This window comes from Molothrus ater, chromosome 24 (genome assembly GCF_012460135.2).
Source record: "Molothrus ater isolate BHLD 08-10-18 breed brown headed cowbird chromosome 24, BPBGC_Mater_1.1, whole genome shotgun sequence".
Classification (NCBI taxonomy): Eukaryota; Metazoa; Chordata; class Aves; order Passeriformes; family Icteridae; genus Molothrus; species Molothrus ater.
This window is the reverse complement of record NC_050501.2, coordinates 2,925,524-2,943,367: the sequence shown is the minus strand read 5'-3', so window position 1 is coordinate 2,943,367 and position 17,844 is coordinate 2,925,524. Positions and strand designations below refer to the sequence as shown.

Here is a 17,844-nt window from a genome sequence, read left to right as displayed (position 1 = left end):
CATTCCTACAGGGACCCACTCCTAGTTCAGCAAGACCACCTGAGACAAAACTTGCAGGTTGGAAAAATTCTCTGATGTGCATGGCTGCACACGTCCCCTGTTGCTCTCCCTCCTTCCCAGGTGTCCATTTCCAGCCATTGTTCTCATCCACCAGAGCTTTTATTATCTCCTTGAGCTCCTTTATTGTCCTGTCACAAGCACTTGTTCAGGTGAAACAGGACTGACACTGCACATCTGACAAGTGCCACACTGCAAACTGGCTACACACCCAAAAGCACACACAGTTCTTCATCCAGTAGCACCTACAGAGCTGGGAAAGGCCTGCCTGGTCCAGTACACTTAATGAGATTAACTTCAAGTATTCATAACCATCTTTGAATCATTCTGCTGATTAGGCAGAGGCAGCTCTAACCTTCACATTCTTCCTAATACTATACCCAAGAGCCACATGGCTACAGAAATCCCTGGTGGCATTAAAATGATGGAGTCTTGTGTGTTTCTCTGCATCCTGTCTGACACAGGGCACATTCCATTCTCCTAACAGAGTAGAAGGACATCTGAGTCAGCTCTGCAGGAACACTCCTCTGATTGCTGTGAGCTTTTCTGCCTAAAAGATTGGCTCAGGCACTCAGAGGTTTCCATGTAGATCCCTCCAAACCCTGCAGAAAACTGGGATTAACCAAAGGTCTTCCCAAAAAAACAAGCTCATGAACTCTACAGCACAGACAACTGGCTACTCTTGTGACTTTCTCCCTGGAAGAACTCATTCAATGAAGTTTGTAAGTGCTAAAAGGAAAGCTTTTCATCTCTCTTACAGCTGCCACAGGAACAGCTTGGGGAGGTGCCATAGCCACTGCCTCTCCTGGACTGCTGCAGCTCCCAGTCCATCCATTTTCTGCCTTGAACCAAAATGAAAGGACAGGCAGGCAACCAGCCTGTGTGTGCTACCTGTGTACCCAAAATGTAGTGTGCTAGAGCTGTGCATTCAATACAAAAATATTCAGGCACTCCAGACAAAAAAAGTCTGCAGCACTGTCAGAGAATCACCCAGCTGATCCCAGTTTGTAAGGCCAGGAGATGAATGGCCTCTGGGAGACTGCACTGTCATCAGTAACCAAGAAGAGCATTAGGGTTCACCTGTACCACAAGATAAACCCGGCTTAGGTCTGTCCTTTGTGCCAACCCCTGCCCTTTTAAACCTGCTTTGCCTCCAAACATGACAGCCCTTGTCTGGGAAGATCCAGGCCAAGCCATGCCAAGAACTGTACAAACATAAGGCAGCAGTGATGTGATCAGGATTGTCCCCACTCCTCAGCAGGGAAGATCTTTTGGGAACAGCTTAGACTGTTAACTTTAACTGCATTTAGGAAAGGTGCCCTGCCCTCTCTGCACACCTTGCCCTGCACTTCCTCCTGCTCTGTGCACCCAGGATTTTGTTCTAAGCAGGTCCAGCAGGCACTGCACAGACCCTCAGACTGATGACATGGCAGCACAAGGAAATAAAACGTGACCTGAAATAAAAATGATCATTCATATTTCAGTAAGTGTCTAAAATTTAATTTTCCATTAATCTTTACTAACAGCCCTGTAACTCAAAAATTCTAAGCAGACATCTAAGATTAATTACTCTGATAAAATTCAATATTCAGGGATAAGCTCAGTTTTAACTTCTGTTTTGTAGGTCAACTTTATAAATCATTAGCATTGCTATCCACCCATTGAACAGAACAGCCCTAGAGCTAGAAAGAAACATGATCATCAGAAATCTCCCAAATCAGCAGAAGTTTTACCCCAAGTCTCTGCAGAGCTGCTCTTGCTGAGGGGATCCCTCTTTAGGGCACACTGCTCCCCTTGATTTGCCTGTGAGAAGTTTGCCCTGGCCCCATGCAAATCCACATTTTGCCCTGCTCAGTGCAGATGCAGGAGATGAAATTGCTGGCAGGTGTTCAGGCCCCTGCCCTGGGACAGATGGACAGCAGCACCTCTGCAGGCATGCTCAGCAGCCTGGCCTGCCCTGTGCTCTGCTGAAATGCAAAGGGCTGAACAAAGTCTGCCATTAGTAGCAATTCAGACCCATGGAAGGGCCCCTGAGGAAGCCAGGGAATCTGATTCAGGTTACAGGTGCCACTGCTGCTGCTCCTGGAGCAAACCAGGGGTTAGACTTGAATTCCCAGTGAGAGGCTGTGTGTTAGGGGAGCTGCAGTGCCTGGCATGTGGCACGCTGGCAGGGCAGCACTGCAGCAGCTCAAGCACGTGCTGGAGCTCACTGCAGCTGTGCCACTCTGCAGCTTTTGGACAAACATTTGTCAGAGAGGTGGGAGATACCAGCAGCACACCTCAGCTGAGCAGCCTGGGGAACAGCAGGGTTAACAGTGCTGTCATGAAAAGCCCAGGAGGAACCTGCCAGCCATTAGAAATGCCTCTGGCATAAAGGCTGCCCAGCTTGGGTTACAGCAGCAGCATCACTTCCAGCTCGAGGCAAACCAATTCGTGAAATCCACACGCTCTGGAGCAAGACACTGGGTGCTGTTTCCAAACCAAGGTGCCACCACCAGCTCAGGGGCCCTTCCAGAGCCGCTTGATCACCCTGCAGGAGCAGCAGCTGAAGGCAGCAAGCAGCCAGGACAGGAGCAGGCGGGCAAGCCAGGGCACGAGGCTGCAGCAGGACGGCTTCCAGCAGCCAGGTACCCACGCAGAGCAGGCCCTGACTCACAGGCAGGGCAGCCAAGGCCTGGCTGATTTCTCCCCAGTCATGTGAACTGGGTGGACCACGGGCACAGAGTCTCACAGGCACTTGCACAGGAAGGTGAAGGCTGGCTGCCTCACCAGCACACCCTGAGTAATCTCCACATCCTTCAAGGCCGCCCAACACAAACAGTTGGTAACTCTGTCCCCTGTCAGTGTTTGCTGTACCACAAATACTAATTGTGATCCCTTATAACAACCAGCTTTTCTTTCCTCTCTGAGCTCCCAACCTGCAGCTTTTTTGTTCACTGGCAAGTGTGAAGTCAAATGAAAGGAAGTATTCAGGAACTTAAAAATGTCTTATAAATCACTCTTAAATATGATTTGCTCAAGGAGGACAGAAGATATTAACAGTTGTCTTTGTGTTCAATTTATTGCTGAAAATACCCTCAGGTAACAAAAAATAAATAAAATAACACTTACAAACAGGAACATGCTGCCTTTGTGAGAGCATGCTTGTAGCTGTGGGGACTTTAACCTCAAAATGAACAGTCCATGGACAATGGGGAGACTCCAAAATAAGCTGCCAAGATGACACTGGGCAGCTCTGCCACTGAAAACTGCCCACTTGAAAGCCTTGATGAATTTATGATGGAATATTTTCACTTGCAGGCTGAGCCTCTCAAAATGCCAACAGGCATTTCACACACAGACATCCAGCATTGTGCCAGGACATAAAGGTGAGGGCACCTCATTGCCCTGGCAGGCAGAGAGCAGCCACATACCCTGCACCACACACTCTGCTCTGGGAGAGCTGCAAGGGCACCTGATATTCTCCAGAAGCCACAGGTCCAAGGTCTGGTAACTGGCTGAGGCATCCAGCAGTCACTGCTGGGATTCTCCTTAATGCAGAAAGAGAGAGCAGAGGGATAGCTGGTCTCTGCTCCTTCGTTCATAAATGGGCCAGAGTAATTCCCTACTTGCTGGGGAAAAGTGTCTCCTTTGACCAGGGAGGGCACTGAAACAGCACAACAGCTGGAACTTCCCAGAGAGACCATCCCCAGCACCCAGCTGCCTCCTTCAGCAGGCAGCTAAGGAGCTGTTTGGAGTCAGATATGTGGCACAGGATTTCCATCAGGAAGGTCCTGAGCCATACTCCTTCCACAGACAAGGCTGAATAACATCACCAACTTCAAAGTTCTTCCACCTCCCACCAGCTTCTTGTCGACAGGACATGAAAGGGTTAAAGATGCCACTCCATAACTACTATGGGAAAACTTTGTTCCAAATTCTCCATTTCATGCTGCTAGAAAACCAACAATCTTGAAATATTGTATTAACAGGGCAGTTCTACAGAGCAGCCTGCATTTGCTTTTACGTCCACTGTTTATCCAAGGTTGTCGACTACTGGACAAACAGACAGAAAATTCTGCTGCTCCTGGAGCACAGGCACTCCTGCAAGCATTACACAAGGTGCTAATGACAAAATCTGCAGGCTCAATGCCAAGCATTAATTTATCTGAATCCTATCCTAAATGAAGATCAGAGCCAAGAGGGCATATGCTTTTCTTGCAGCACGTTTAAGAAGTGGAGAGTGAGAAATAGAGCATGAAGCAAAAATGGCAGCAGAGGATCCCTCCAGGACACTGTGCTCACTTGCATTGTTATTTATGTGTTTTTTTCTCCTTGTACTCCCTGGACTGAAGGAAGGAAGGATGTTTCATAGGAAGGAAGCACTGGTGTGGCTGTACTGAGACAGGACCACGCTGCTTCCCCCACCCCATGCTGCTTCTTTCTACAGAGAAGGGAAAGAGCAGGAAATTCACATTTTCTCTCTCTCATCTTAGTTAGCAGTAAGGGGAGGAAGCTAACCTCAGTCCAGCTCTGATTTCAAACAGGGTTAGTGTCCAAAGCTGGAGCAGGTTGCTCAGGACTGCTTTAAGTTGTGAACATCTCCAGGGTCAGAAATGCCCCAACCCCTCAGGCCCTGTTTCCTGTTGGAACAATCTCAGGAGAAAATTATTTCCCTTTATGTTCAGTCAGAATTTACCATGCTGCCACTTTCTGCACCTGGAATGGGGCAGTATCCAGCATCAGCTCAGACTGGTAGATGAATGCATTGAAAGCAGCTCTGCAGAGACAGACTTGGGGGTGTTGGTGGACAAAAACTTGGACATGACCCAGAAATGTGTACTTGTAGCCTAGAAAGCCAACATGGTCCTTGGCTGCATCAAAAAAATTATGGCCAGCAGGTCAAGGGAAGTGATTCTCCCACTCTGCTCTCATGAGACCCCACCTGGAGCACTACATCTGGAGTTCTGGTGTCCTCAGAAACACTCCAGTGGGTTCACAAAGGGCCACAAAAAAAGAGCCAAGGACTGTAATATTTTTGTGAAGAAGAGTTGAGAGAGTTGGGATTGCTCAGTCTGGAAAAGAGGAGACTCTAGGGAGACCTTATAGTGGCCTTTCAATATATAAAGAGGGTTTATAAGAAAGACACACACAGACTTTTTACCATGCACTGTGCTGATGGGATGTGAGCACTGGTTTCAAACTAAGAGAGTAGATTAAGATTGGATATTAGGAAGAAATTTTTCCCTGTGAAGGTGGTGAGTCACTGGCACAAGTTGCCCAAAGAAGCTGTGGATGCCCCATCCCTGCAAGGTCCAAGGTCAGATTGGATGGGGCTTTAGGCAACCTGGTCTAGTGAAATGTCCACCTGAACCTCATGACACTTCAGACAGCACCTCAGCACTACTGGGCAGAAAAGAACAGCCTCACAGGCACTCACTGCCATGCTGCCATTGCTCTGCTCAGCCTGTCCAGCTTGCTGCTGCCATTCTTGCTTTTGCAGAGAGAGATGCTCTGTGTGCCCCACCAGCTCACACACAGCTGTGCTGAACTCCCAGCCACGTGCCCCAGCAGTTGCAGCAGTCACTAGAGGCACACAGGGCAGAGATTACTAAAAAAAGAAAAAGAAAAAAAATAAAAAAAGAGAAAACCCACCCTGCTTTGCAAATCAGCTCAAGGCGTAGGCAGCTGAGGAAAAGTGAATGGAGATGTGTGTGTGAGGACTTGGGAGCGTGTTCCTGTCGTAAGGCAGCCAGAGAGAGCAAACCAGAGAATGGAGCTTGCTGCTCCTGCTGCTGGAGGAGGGAAATGAGGGGCAGGTGACCCAGACCCAAGGAATGCCACCTGGCAACCGAGGCAGCCAGCAGGGCACAGCTGTTTCCCTGCACTCAGCAGTTGCTGTTTCTCTCTGCCTGCACCTCCAGGCAGCTTCTCAGCCCAGCTCTTACCTGTTTGTGCTCGATGCTCTGCAGAGAGCACACCCCAAAGAGCCTCCCCATCTTCCCAACGGTGCTGGAAAAGAGTTCTCCACCTCCACAGCCAGAAATGCTCCACTGCAGCATTGTTCCTGCAGTCACCTTCAAACACACACGATTTCACAGCTTTCCCAAAGCACTGATGGTACTCATTGTTCCCTTCACAGCCCCTCTGACAGTGATTACAGACAAAAGGAAAATATCTATTCCAAACTGGGCTTCTTGCTCCCGTGCTCTGCCCAATGCATAAAAGGCAGCATTCAGAGAATTTTAGAGCACATGCAGGCAGTTTACAATATACTAACAGCCAAAACTCACACAGAAACAACACCCACGTTACACAGGATGCCTTTATGCAAGGACATTAGTCATACTCAGTAACATTAAAAACAATCCTGAAGAGCAGCTATACAGAATAAGATGCAGACAGAAGAGTGAGAGACTTCATTAGGAATTCTCAATTGCTTCAAGTTCAAATTCCCACCACAAAGCATTACTAGTAGTTGTTTATTATCATCCAGGAATTATTGTTTTCCAGTAAAAACAGACATATTTCCAAATGATTCACACTACCTGAGAAATCAATGTGTTTGCAGCTCTGTTCCAGATCCTAGGTCAGGAATCTCCATTCTATTCCGGTAAATTCCACTAAGATATCACATGTAACAACAAGTTCTTGAAGAAGTTTCATCAGATTTTCCCTTTAAGGTAACCCACTGCACTCCCACGTGAGGCACAGGCACCTCAAAGGCACAAGAGCTGAAAGTGCTGCAGTGGAATCAGATGATCAAGACAACCTTGGAGCCTCTGCAGCCTCAGAAACATATCCTGTGATTTTCAAATCAATCCAGTGGGGAAGACACAGACCAGTGCTGAACCTTAAGAGCCAGATAATGCTTATAGAAGCAATTTTAATTAATGCAATTCTGAGAATGAACGTGGCTGACAGATTTTGCTGCAACACGTACGGAGGGTGCAGCACTGCAGCAAAAGCTGTCACTCCCATCTGTGCAGAGCTGTGCTGCATCCAGCACGGGTGGCAGGGCTGACGACACCAACCCTCAGAACACCCTGCCAGAACCAGCCTTGCTGCACAGCCCAGAGCTGCCTTTCTGCAAGCACTGCACTGCATGCAGCAACAGAGGAAAATGTGGAAAGGTAAAGAGAAACATTCTTCAGCTAATTAAAGAGTTGCTTGAGCTTATGTTCATCGTGATCAGTCATGCAGAAAGACATTTTCAGCTTAGGATGAAGCTACCATTTTTAGAGGTCAATTAGAACACTGCAACACTCGCAGGAGAAGCGGGAACACAGGCCCTGCCATGTCACACAGCAACACGCTCCCTCCTTTGTACCCACACCACCTTCACCTGCCCTGGCACTTGCACTTGCAGTGCAGGGTATTTGCTGTCACCTGCTCCAGGACCCTCAGGGGACACGGGAGCAGTCTCTGGGATGAGCTGTGCATGCTGCCCACGGCTCCCAGAGTGGGAGAGCTGCTGTCCTGGAGCAGAGGTGATGTGTGTCACCAGATGCACCTTCCTCAGCTGCCCCTCGGGACTGCTGTGCCACGGCACAGGGCAGGCAGCCCTCTCACATCACCTGCCTACAGCCACAGATGCTTTTCTACTGCACAGCCTGACACATGAGCCCCAAGCTCCAGTGGTTTTGTAATATTAACCACCAAAGCCGAATCCTACCAGGCTAAGAAAGCCTTGCTTCTCATCTCCTGCTGCTCTGCTTTCTCAGAGGCATGCAGTGCACAATCAAGGATGGCCACAACACTCTTTGCAAAGGGTCTGAATGAAATCAGTCCTCCTGCTTCTGAGCCAAACAATCACAAATCCAAGCAAGGAACACGGGGGTTTTGTGACCAAAAAACCCAAATCTTATTTAGATCAACACCCCCTCCCCCTCCTCCAGGCATCAAGTTTGCAAGCTGAAATCACAAACCTCAAAACCGGCTGAGTTAATGAGTTAATTCAATACTAAGTAAGGTTTGATACTATGGCCTGGGCAGTACAGCAGGTCAAACTATGACTTCAAAACCAATTAGCTAAGTAAATTCAGAACTATAAATGTTTACATGCAGGGGCTTGTCCACCCAGTACTGATTAAAAATCGTTAAAGCCTACACTTTCCCCTTTGTGACTGGAAGCAGCTAAACCACCACATTCCCCACACACCAGGGCAGACAGCAAGGAGGATGAGGAAGTGCAAGTCCCCCCATTACTTCATCCTGGAGCACTCAGGAGCCCAGCTGTCAGCAGCAGCCATGGAACCATGGAGCCAGGCCAGCCTGTGCCTGCAGCCAAGGGAGGACAGTGAGCATGGCTGGGTTGTGAGAGCCCTGACTCACAGGGAGGGCAGCAGGACAGCTATCATGCTGCAGCAGGCCAAGGAGCAGCCATATGGAACTTGCCAGCTCACACAAAGTATTTACACACGTGACAGCAGCACACTTTGCTGGCCCATGTTCATAGAGCTGCTCAGAGCCCAGATGATAGGACTGAAGTTACTTTGTGAGGGGGACATTTAGGTTTGCTCAATTCAATGAAGCTCTGGAAAATAGGGCCAAAAAGATTGGGACTTAATAAATGTAGAAAATTTTCCACGGAGGTCCTCTAAACACGATGTCTCTACACCTGTGCCCAAACCTGGGCAGCACTTTGTGTGAGCAGGAATTTTGCAAAGGTAGCACATCCAAACTCACTGTGAAAGCATGGTGGTGACAGAGACCTCAACACAGCGATGCTTAAATGTTCAAGGGATGCTATTACTGCACAAGTGACTTCACAAACTTTGGACCAGATCCTCAACCTTAAGTTTTATAGTAATTTTCAGGTGGCCCTGCACTGTGCCTGCCTCCTTCTAGCCTCGTGCTCCCCTCCCTTGGCCAGAGTAAAGCAGCCCTGCAGCCAGGCTGGGAATCTGGCAGGGCTAAAGGGATTGGGGGGAGGCTGATGGTTAATTTTCACCCAGATCAACTCTCTGAACATGGCTGCATGGAGTTTTTGTCAGCTGGAGCAGGGCTAGAAAGAGCACTTGGAGGAGAAGGCAGTTAGGACAAGGGGAAAGGCAAACCCACCTCCTCCAGGCACAGTGCCCACCTGCACTGATGCAGCTCTTCCCAGATCCATGACTGGAGAGGATGTGAAAACCAATCTCTCCTCCAACTTGACAAGAGCAAGCAGCCACTCTCATCCACCCACAGTCACACAGAAATAAACTTGCCACTTTCTGTGTTCTTATACTTTATACCTGTGTATTGGCAACTTTGTTCCTAAGCAAGGAGGTGATACATTTCATTCCTGGGGTTAGTGGGGTGGATCCTAAGGAGCTTTATTAGGAGAAAAGACAAAGCTGCAGAGTAGGCTGAGTGCTAAGTACAACATTAAAACTCCTCTTTTTCTAAACATCCCCTTCTCCTTTCAGCCCATCACTCACAGCGTGCATTCATCTTTCTGGACTGTGTTTCTATGTGAAATTCAAATGTTCAGGAACACAAATGTTACATTCTCTGCACAACAAAAATATTCTCAGCTTTCTTTTACAGAAAAGGAAACAGAACAACTGCCTATGCACAGCATTCACACTTCTGGGCACGCTGCTGTCACGCTTAGGTAAAGCTGTGAGCTGCACCTGCATATCTTACTCCACCCTGGTGAGGGTTAAAGCACACAGGGCTGAGGCATCCCTACAAACCCTTATCTGCCCAGATTAGGGCCTCAGCAGGGGAACATTGCTGCCAAAACCAGAGACACAAAAGCATTAAGGCCTAAATTGCCACATTCTGATGGCTGACATCCAATGCCACACTTTATATTTGATCATTTCAAAAACACTGGTTTTCAGGCTGCTGAATCAACCCAAACCTCACCGACTTCACAGGAATGGCATGCCTGGCATGCCTTCTCAGTCAGGGTGGTTATGAAGGCTCCTAAATCTGGACAGTTAAGGGCAAATGGTTTGTGGGTTTTCCACCAAACTGATCCAGTCACCAGCTGCAAACCCTCAAATCCAGAGAGATGTGACTGCCCACAGTGTGTGCAGTGAGTGGCTGCAATCACCAGCAGGAGAAGGCTGCCAGCCCCTGTTACCCTGGCAAACAGATGAGCTTGGACAGGGAGATTAATCACACCTTTGGTGGCTACCAGTGAAGAGGAGATCAAGTTAAAAGACTAAAGCCCTCCAAAGATCCAGCCCATTGAAAGCAGAGAGAGTAACAGTATGGAAGGACAAAGGCAACCACCAGCTTTGGGAATGCAAGAAGTGCTGGCAAGCAACACCTGCTCATCAATTGCCACTAAGTATTTGAAAACATTCATGCTTTCTACTTCACATGTGCAAATACAAGCATTAGCCAAGGCAAAAAGCCTGTACAGCAGGCCTCAGACGTGTGAAGATGTGTGTAACCATGTCAGAACCATCACAACAAAGGTTCTCCATTCCAACACATTTTAAGGGCTCCCATGATCTGCAATCCACTATTTAGTGTAAAACATATTACTGCTACGAATCATCACCCTTGTGGGAATCTTCCAATAAAAACGACCTCCTAAAGATATTATATGCTTCATTTTAGTGTAACAATTGTATCCAAATTGTCCTTCTTTGTCATTTCGCTCATTTCTGAAAAACTCCCATGAGGAAAGAGGCCTCTGGTTCCTCACCAAGTGCAGCCCACGGTGGGAAGGAAATGTCTCATGGAGAACATGCACAGCCTCAGAGTCCCTGGTACAATACTCTGGTAAGGTCATGCTCGAAGATGTAATCACCAACCCATTTGAATGTACAAAATAACGTGGCCTAGATTGCAAGGCATACTGGGCTTTTAAATATTATCATTTCTTGTAACAGCCACATTTGAGAGTTCTCTTTTTTAACACGAGTTATTTTTGCCTACAATTCCTAGCCTCGTATTAAATAAAGAAAATCAGTAACTTCCTCTCAGTTGGGCAATTTTCAGAACACAGAGACAGCCAGAAGGCTGGCAAAAAGTCTACACTCTTGTAACTTATTTCTACTTCTTAGGAAGTCAGCATTGGTCAGATTGGCCTGTGCTGGAGTGCAGAAACCTTACTACTTCATAGCATTCTGAGGAAGCTGAGGTTAAAGAACTACTTAGATCAGGAGATGCAGGGGTTAGTTAATGGGGACCTGACTACTCTTAAATTGTGCTGCTCTCCCACACTCCCTTTACCCCAACTCATTCCTTCCCCCAGGAACTTTCAGACACATATCCAAAAGAAACACAGCAATCAGCTCTCCACGTCCTCCTCCTCCTTGCAGTGCTACAGAGGGCTGAGCACTGAGCAGCCCCAGGGCTGCCGAGGGTGAGAGGGTCCCATGTCCAGGAGGGGTCCCCTTGGGGTGCCAGCCTGGCAGGCGCTGCCGACCGCTTTGTGCGGTCCTTTACTGCTGCAGAGCCGATACAACGGAGGAATTACACTCCCGCAAGTGCCGCAGACCAGCCACAGAGCACGCTGTCCCTGCCGAAAGATGCCAGCGGGTATTGGCTGCACAAAGTGACCAGAGCACGGAGCTGCCGGTTCCGTCCTCGCACAGAGTGTAACACTGGGGAACGACGCCTCCCCCCAGTGTCCCGCAGGTCAGCAGATGCATACCTCTGCCATGAGGCTGTAGGCATGTGGGAAGTTACTGCATTTTTTCCCCTCTAAACACGGAATGCCACAGACGATTCCAGGTTGTAAAACTCCCCCTTCCCACTGTCATCACTGCGGCGAGAGGCGCTCACCCACCCCAGCGAGAGGCTCGATAGGCAACAGCCCCGACACACGCGGCAGCGATGAGCGCTCCTTTCCTTCCCCCGATGTTTGTGGAACATTTAAACAGAATTTACGCACCAGTTAAAGCCTAACCCCACCGCACCTAACTCAAACGTGCTGATTAGTTGGGATGGTAACTTTAACTTGCGTTTAATTGGTTTAAAGGCTTCAGATGTAGCATTACAAAGGGGAAAAAAATGCAGATAGGCAATGAAAGCGCAATCACCAAGGACAACAAGCAAAGGTTTGCTGTGCCACTGGCTTCACATGCCAGCACATGGGACACCTGACAAAGCCAAATGAGGGAAGTTTCAGAAATTTCCAAAAGAGGCAAAAAAAAAGTTTCACAATGCTCCCTCAATTAATTCCCGCATGACGGGGGAGCAAAGAAGAACGAAGTGATTAACAAAGTCAGAGCATCGGAAAAGCATATATATAAAAGAACGTTATTAATTATATTATAAACGTGGGCGGGCTGGGAAAGAAGGGGGAATTCAGGGAAAATAAGCAACAGGAAAGGGAGTATGTGGCTGCAGCAAGGAAAAAAAAAATGGTTATCCACAGAAAACGCGTTAAGCGCCTGGAAACCTCCAAAATCTCAGCCAAGCCGCAGCCAATAGGTTTAGGAACTTCCTTGCGGGCAGCTCGCTACAGCGAGGACCGGCGGGACCGTGCCCTTCCCGGGCGGGGACGGGGCCGATCTCCGCTCAGGAAAGCGGCTGTTCCGGTCCCGTCGGAAGGAGCCCGGCGGCGGCTCCATTTCCGAGCGGGAGCCGAGGCCCCGGCGGGCGCCTCAGGGCCGGGTTTCCCGAGGGGGGTCCCCGCCGCCGCCGCCACCGCGGGCGACCCGGCCTTGAGGCAGCCGCTCGCCCGCACGGGAAGGGACGGGAAAGGCGGCGGCGGTCAAAGACAAAGCGGATGCCTCAAATTCCTCCCCGCCCCGCCGGTCTGCGGCACCCCCCGCCCTCCGCCCCTTCATCGCCCACCTCTGCCTACCTGGGCAGCAGGAGCGGCCAGGCTTCGCTCCCTCCCAGCCCGGGCTTGGGCAGCCGCAGCCCGCGAGGGGCTCCGGGGCTCGGGCGGCGGGTGCGGGCGCTGACAATGAGGGGAGGGACGCGGTACCGGGCGGTGCTTGACGTCACGGCAGCGGGCGGGGGCTGCCGGCCCGGCCCGGCCCGGCCGCCGTGCGGCTCCGCGGCGCCCGCCCCCAGCCCTGGAGAGGGCGGGCAGGCCCTGGCCGCCATTTTGGGGGGGCTGAGGGCGCTCGGGGCAGGGAGGGGAAAGTTTCCGCAAGGCCCCGGCGCGGAGCTGGGCGCGGTTGGTGCGGCGGGTGGGCGCAGCGGAGGAGTTAGCGTGGCTGAGCTCACGGTGGGTCGGTGCTCCAGAGGCTGCCGGACAGCCCCTTCTCCTGACCCGGCCCGGGGCTGCCGCTGCATCGGGGCTTTGGTAGAGCCGGTCCCCGCTCGTTAAAAGCCCGTGCCAGGTGGCACAGCGAGGTTTTGTCCTCCTCTCCCGCCGCATCCCCCCTTTAGTGCCATCTCTTGGAGAGTTTGGGGACCTGATGGTCGATCCAGCTGTGGTTGGTTCCACCTCTGGTTCTGCAGCCCGGGGATGCCGAGATGGGATCAGAGACGAGAGACGTCCCCGAACACCAACCGGGAAAAGTTGAAAAGTTGCTCCCGGTGTGGCTGAGCGGTGAGCAGAGCCCCGGGACTGCGGGGACACGGTGAAGGACACCGGGAGCTGCCCTGGTGCTCTCTCTGTAAGCATCGCGCTGTCCTTGCCCGGCTGAGTCCCCAGCAGACGTGGTCAGAGGCCGGTGAGCAATTCCAGCCTCCCGGCCGGGCAGCGAAACGTGACGGGCTTGGAGCCTACTGGCCATTGTGGGGACATGTGGGGAAAAAGGGAGCTGCCTCCTCACCTTGTAACATCCCTCATTCCACTTTCTGTACTTTTGTCTGCACCTCCCACTGACTGCTCTAAGTCCCCATCATTAAAAATATTAAATAAAAAAATTGCATTATCTTAGAGCAGCAGAGCTTCCTTAGTTTTCCTCTACATCATTTCCTTTCCCTGGACAGAAATTTCTAAGTGTCTAACCTCACACCACTAAGCTATTTTCTTTGAAATACCAGCCTGGTTTGAAATACAACCCTTGTTGCCACAGGCACTGTGCCACCAGCTGCAGCTGTGCTGCTTCTGCATGACACAGAGCAGGCAGCTTGTCTCTCACTTGGATCCAGAGATTTGACATTTCTCGTTTCCTGGGTTTCCATTCACTCTCTTCCTCACGCTGCAGACCCCACCCAGCAGCTGGTTCAGTTGCCACCTTGGTGAGGGGCTTCTTTCTCCTCCTCTATCAGCTCGGCTCAGTTTGTTTCCTGTCACGTCCCTCCATCACTCATGCTGGGTGGGTCCGGACTCTACCTCACACCTTGTGCTTTCCCTCCGGCAGCAGCTCAGTTCACTGCGCCAGTGCTGCTGGCATCTGGTGGCACAGGAGGCTGAGGAGTGTCTCCCACTCCTTAGTGAGCATTTCCTCTTGTTTACACTACTGCACAGTGAGGACTCACCGAAGCCTGAGGCACGGTTGCAATGCTTATCTCTTGGATTGGAAGCGTGGGTACTGGGTTTCCAAAACCCAAAGCAGGGTGCCAGCACCACTGGTAGAAAACTTTTCCCCCAGATGTCCCCACAATGGTTGATAGAAAGGCTGCATAGTTCCAGGGGAATGTGGTGTAAGTAATGTGGGCAGGTGTGACCAAAGATGATGAGCAAGGAGAGATGACAAACACAATAAAATCACAAATGATATGGGGAAGCAGCAGAAGCTGCCAGTGTGTCTGAGGACAGAGGATCCATATGGGTGTAGTAGCTTTAAACAAATAAAAGTAACTCATGCATCTTATGCACAGCTTGATAACGTGAGAAGTGGATGGCTCTAGGATGCCATGAACACCAGAGGCATGAGATTCAAAAGGGATTAGCCAAACTTACAGAGAGCAGATTTCTCAGTGGTTATTAAAAATGTCTATCGCAGTCATCTTCCAGTTCATGAAGTCCCTGAACTGACTCTTCAGCTATTCTTGCTATTCTGTACTCCCTCTGTTTGTATGGTGAATTTAAGTGAGGTGTCTGAGTTGATCTTGCTGCTGCTGATACATGCATGTCCCTACTAAAATTATTTCTGTGTATGCTGCTTCTTCTGCACCAGTTCTGGCATTTGTTCTGTTTATCAAACTGGCAGACAACTAACTCAGAGTCAATACTTCTCTGCCTCTAGTGAGTTGAATTAGCCCACTGTTTTCTAAGCCAGTGGTTCCTGCTTCTCTCTGCACACTAGAAATGGAGATTCTCCTATTACTACCTCATTCCAGGTGTTCAGGTTTTAAGCATTTAGAAGATCGGGGTCATTATAAGATCCTAATATTTGTTTAATTAATTTCTAACAGCTCCTGACAGAGCTGGAGCCTTGGTTGTGCTAGAAGCCACACAGAGTTTAGGAACAGTATTAAATTCACAGCAAGCAGGGAAAAAGAAACAGAATCATGCTTGTGTGGACAGAAATGCTGCATGGCTTGCTAGTCTCATATCATTGTCAGCAGTCTATATGGCAATGTAAGTTTTGTTGGGTTTGGGGTTTTGTGTGTATAACTGTTTCCTGTTCCTAGAACCAGCTAGGTGCCACCATGAGCCCCCACAGAGGCCTGCAGCCATGTCAAGGTGTGGTAACAAAGGCACTGAGAAGCCTGCAGCACATAAGAAATGGGTTGATCTCTTGTTATTTTGTACTGCTGCCATCTTCCTCTCAGTCAGAAAGCATGTTCAGTCCAGTGAGAACACCTTCTCCTCAAACCAAGGGTTTTCATATCCATCTTCACCAGCTGCAAAGGGAGCCAGAACCTGACACACCTGGAGAACACCAGGATGGGGAGTGGCAATTGCTGGAAATAATAAACAGGATTTACACACACTGTGAGTAGGGTTGGTCTGAATACATCAGACATCTTCACTACTGATTCTTCTACACAAGTCTCATTTCAATCTTGCAGCCTAGGTCATGTAAATAATGTCATAAAGTCAGTTGGTTTGAGGGGATGTTTCACCTCTTCCTGGAGCAGACATCTTAAAAATGTCAGCTAAATTAGGTCTACACAGGGAGCCAGAAGGGGTGCATTTAAGGATGCCAAGGGTGCTTGCCAATATAATTTCAAGATTGGCACCATAGCTACAGCTGTCTCTTTTAACATTTGTTCAAGGACTGGCAAGGTTTACTGCAGAGGGAGTTGTGAACTCAAAAAAGAAAAGCAGGGTATGGAGTAGTTTCCATGGTAGTTCAAAACTTGAAATTGTCTATCCATCATTAACTGCTATGGAATAGACAGGAAAGTACAAAGCATCAAATCTTCCCAGTGCCAAAGTACCTTTTGCATTAGAATATCAGAGTGGTAAAAAATCATATTATTGTCATAAAAAATCAAGTAATTGTCAATGAAAGCATTCTGACACTGTGTTATAAAGTGTGTTCTGCAAAAAAATTTCCATCATTTCATAAACTGATTACATATACAAAACAGGAAGAGGACCTTTGGCATGTTTGTTTGTGAAGATGTCATCTGTTCCTCAATAGGGCTTCATATACTTAAGTAGTCTTACATATTGTTCTTTTGTTCCTTTGTGCATTTGTTCCTTTGTACCCCCCTGACAAGGGGCTGTTTTCAGTTCGGTGAGCATGGTGGGATTGCTTCAAGCACAGGCTCTCAGTGGCTATATTTCTTCCACATAGCAAGGTTCAGGTTTGTCCTGGGAGGAGTGATCATGTTCCACATTCATTGTCCTGCCAGTTTCTGTCATGGTGACTCCTCCTTGCTGACACTCTGCCTCTTCCCTGGCTGTAGGAATAACCTGCACTGGAATTTAAATGCAGGGTGCTGCAGTGAACACACACATGCTTTGATATATATTTAGCTATTTCTTCTGTTTTCAATAAATATGATATTGAATATTATAATATCATTGAAATAACTAATATTATAATATTATTGAAATAATTGATAATATTGATATTATAATATTTAAATAACTATCTTCTTGGACATATCAATATGTACTTCTATACAAACATAACATGTTTTACCTTATCTTTGTGCTCAATATTGCAAGAGCTTCACTGGAGAGGCACTAAGATATCACTCAGCCCTCATGTACCTTCTGTGAAATACATTTGTGTGCTCTGGACTGCAATTCACAGAGCATTGTAAAAATGGTAAATATGGACATTGATCTCTGTGACATGAGAGTCTCCTCCTTTCAGCTCAGAGGCTGTGGGTGTTATTTAATTTATGATCATCTCTAGCAAGTCTTTTCATCTGCCAGTTCCATATCACTGTTTTTTCCAATATAAATTACTAAGGCATGCTATCAAATGGTTACTAACAATAAGAATGGTGTAATATTAGACCATGTGCCTTTTAAAATTAACCTATAATCTAACCAAAGAAAGGCCCTACTTTGCTTGCTCTTGAATTAAACAGTGTCAAAGAAGAGTGGTGGATCATCTTCCTTTGCTGTATCTTGCCATTCTGTTCATAATTGGAAATCTTCAAGGGTAGGAAATACAGGAAGATAACAAAAGTACAGTTGACACAGGCAGGGAATGCACTAGCCAGCCTCTCAAAGGCCCTTCCAGGACCATGATCTGTAATTTTATGTTTCACACTGAGCAGGTGAATCACCCAGGGATCTTGGAAGTCATCACCTGGCCCAAAGGTGAACATTTCAGACTGTCATCATCAGAGGAGGATGAGAAGTTGATTGCTGCTGTAACAGCACATTGAACAGTACCAGGGACTGGCCTCAGGTGTGAGAGTTCAGTTTTCCACCCTGGTTTATGGTTCAAGCCCTCCCCTGGGGGCTGTGTCAGCTCACGTGTCCCCAGGCAATGCAGCAGCACAGCTCACGATGTGGCAGTGCCACTCTGGACACGCTGTGGGGGGACACTGCATGGACATGGCCACGTAGTGGCATCATCCAAACCTCTCGGC

At 48.7% G+C, this 17,844-nt stretch overlaps 1 protein-coding gene across 2 annotated transcripts in view; it reads right to left on the bottom strand.

Annotated features, from left to right (window-relative positions):
• Positions 1 to 12,889, bottom strand: part of LUZP1 (leucine zipper protein 1) — a 28,606-nt gene extending 15,717 nt beyond the window's left edge. Inside the window, exon 1 of one of the 2 annotated variants that reach the window (XM_036397168.2) lies at positions 12,797 to 12,889. The gene's annotated coding sequence lies outside the window, so the exon portion shown is untranslated. Of the gene's footprint in view, positions 1 to 6,584; positions 6,958 to 12,796 lie in introns of those variants that run through there. The other variant, XM_036397170.2, reaches the window with a different exon arrangement.
• Between the last annotated feature and the right edge of the window lie 4,955 nt (positions 12,890 to 17,844).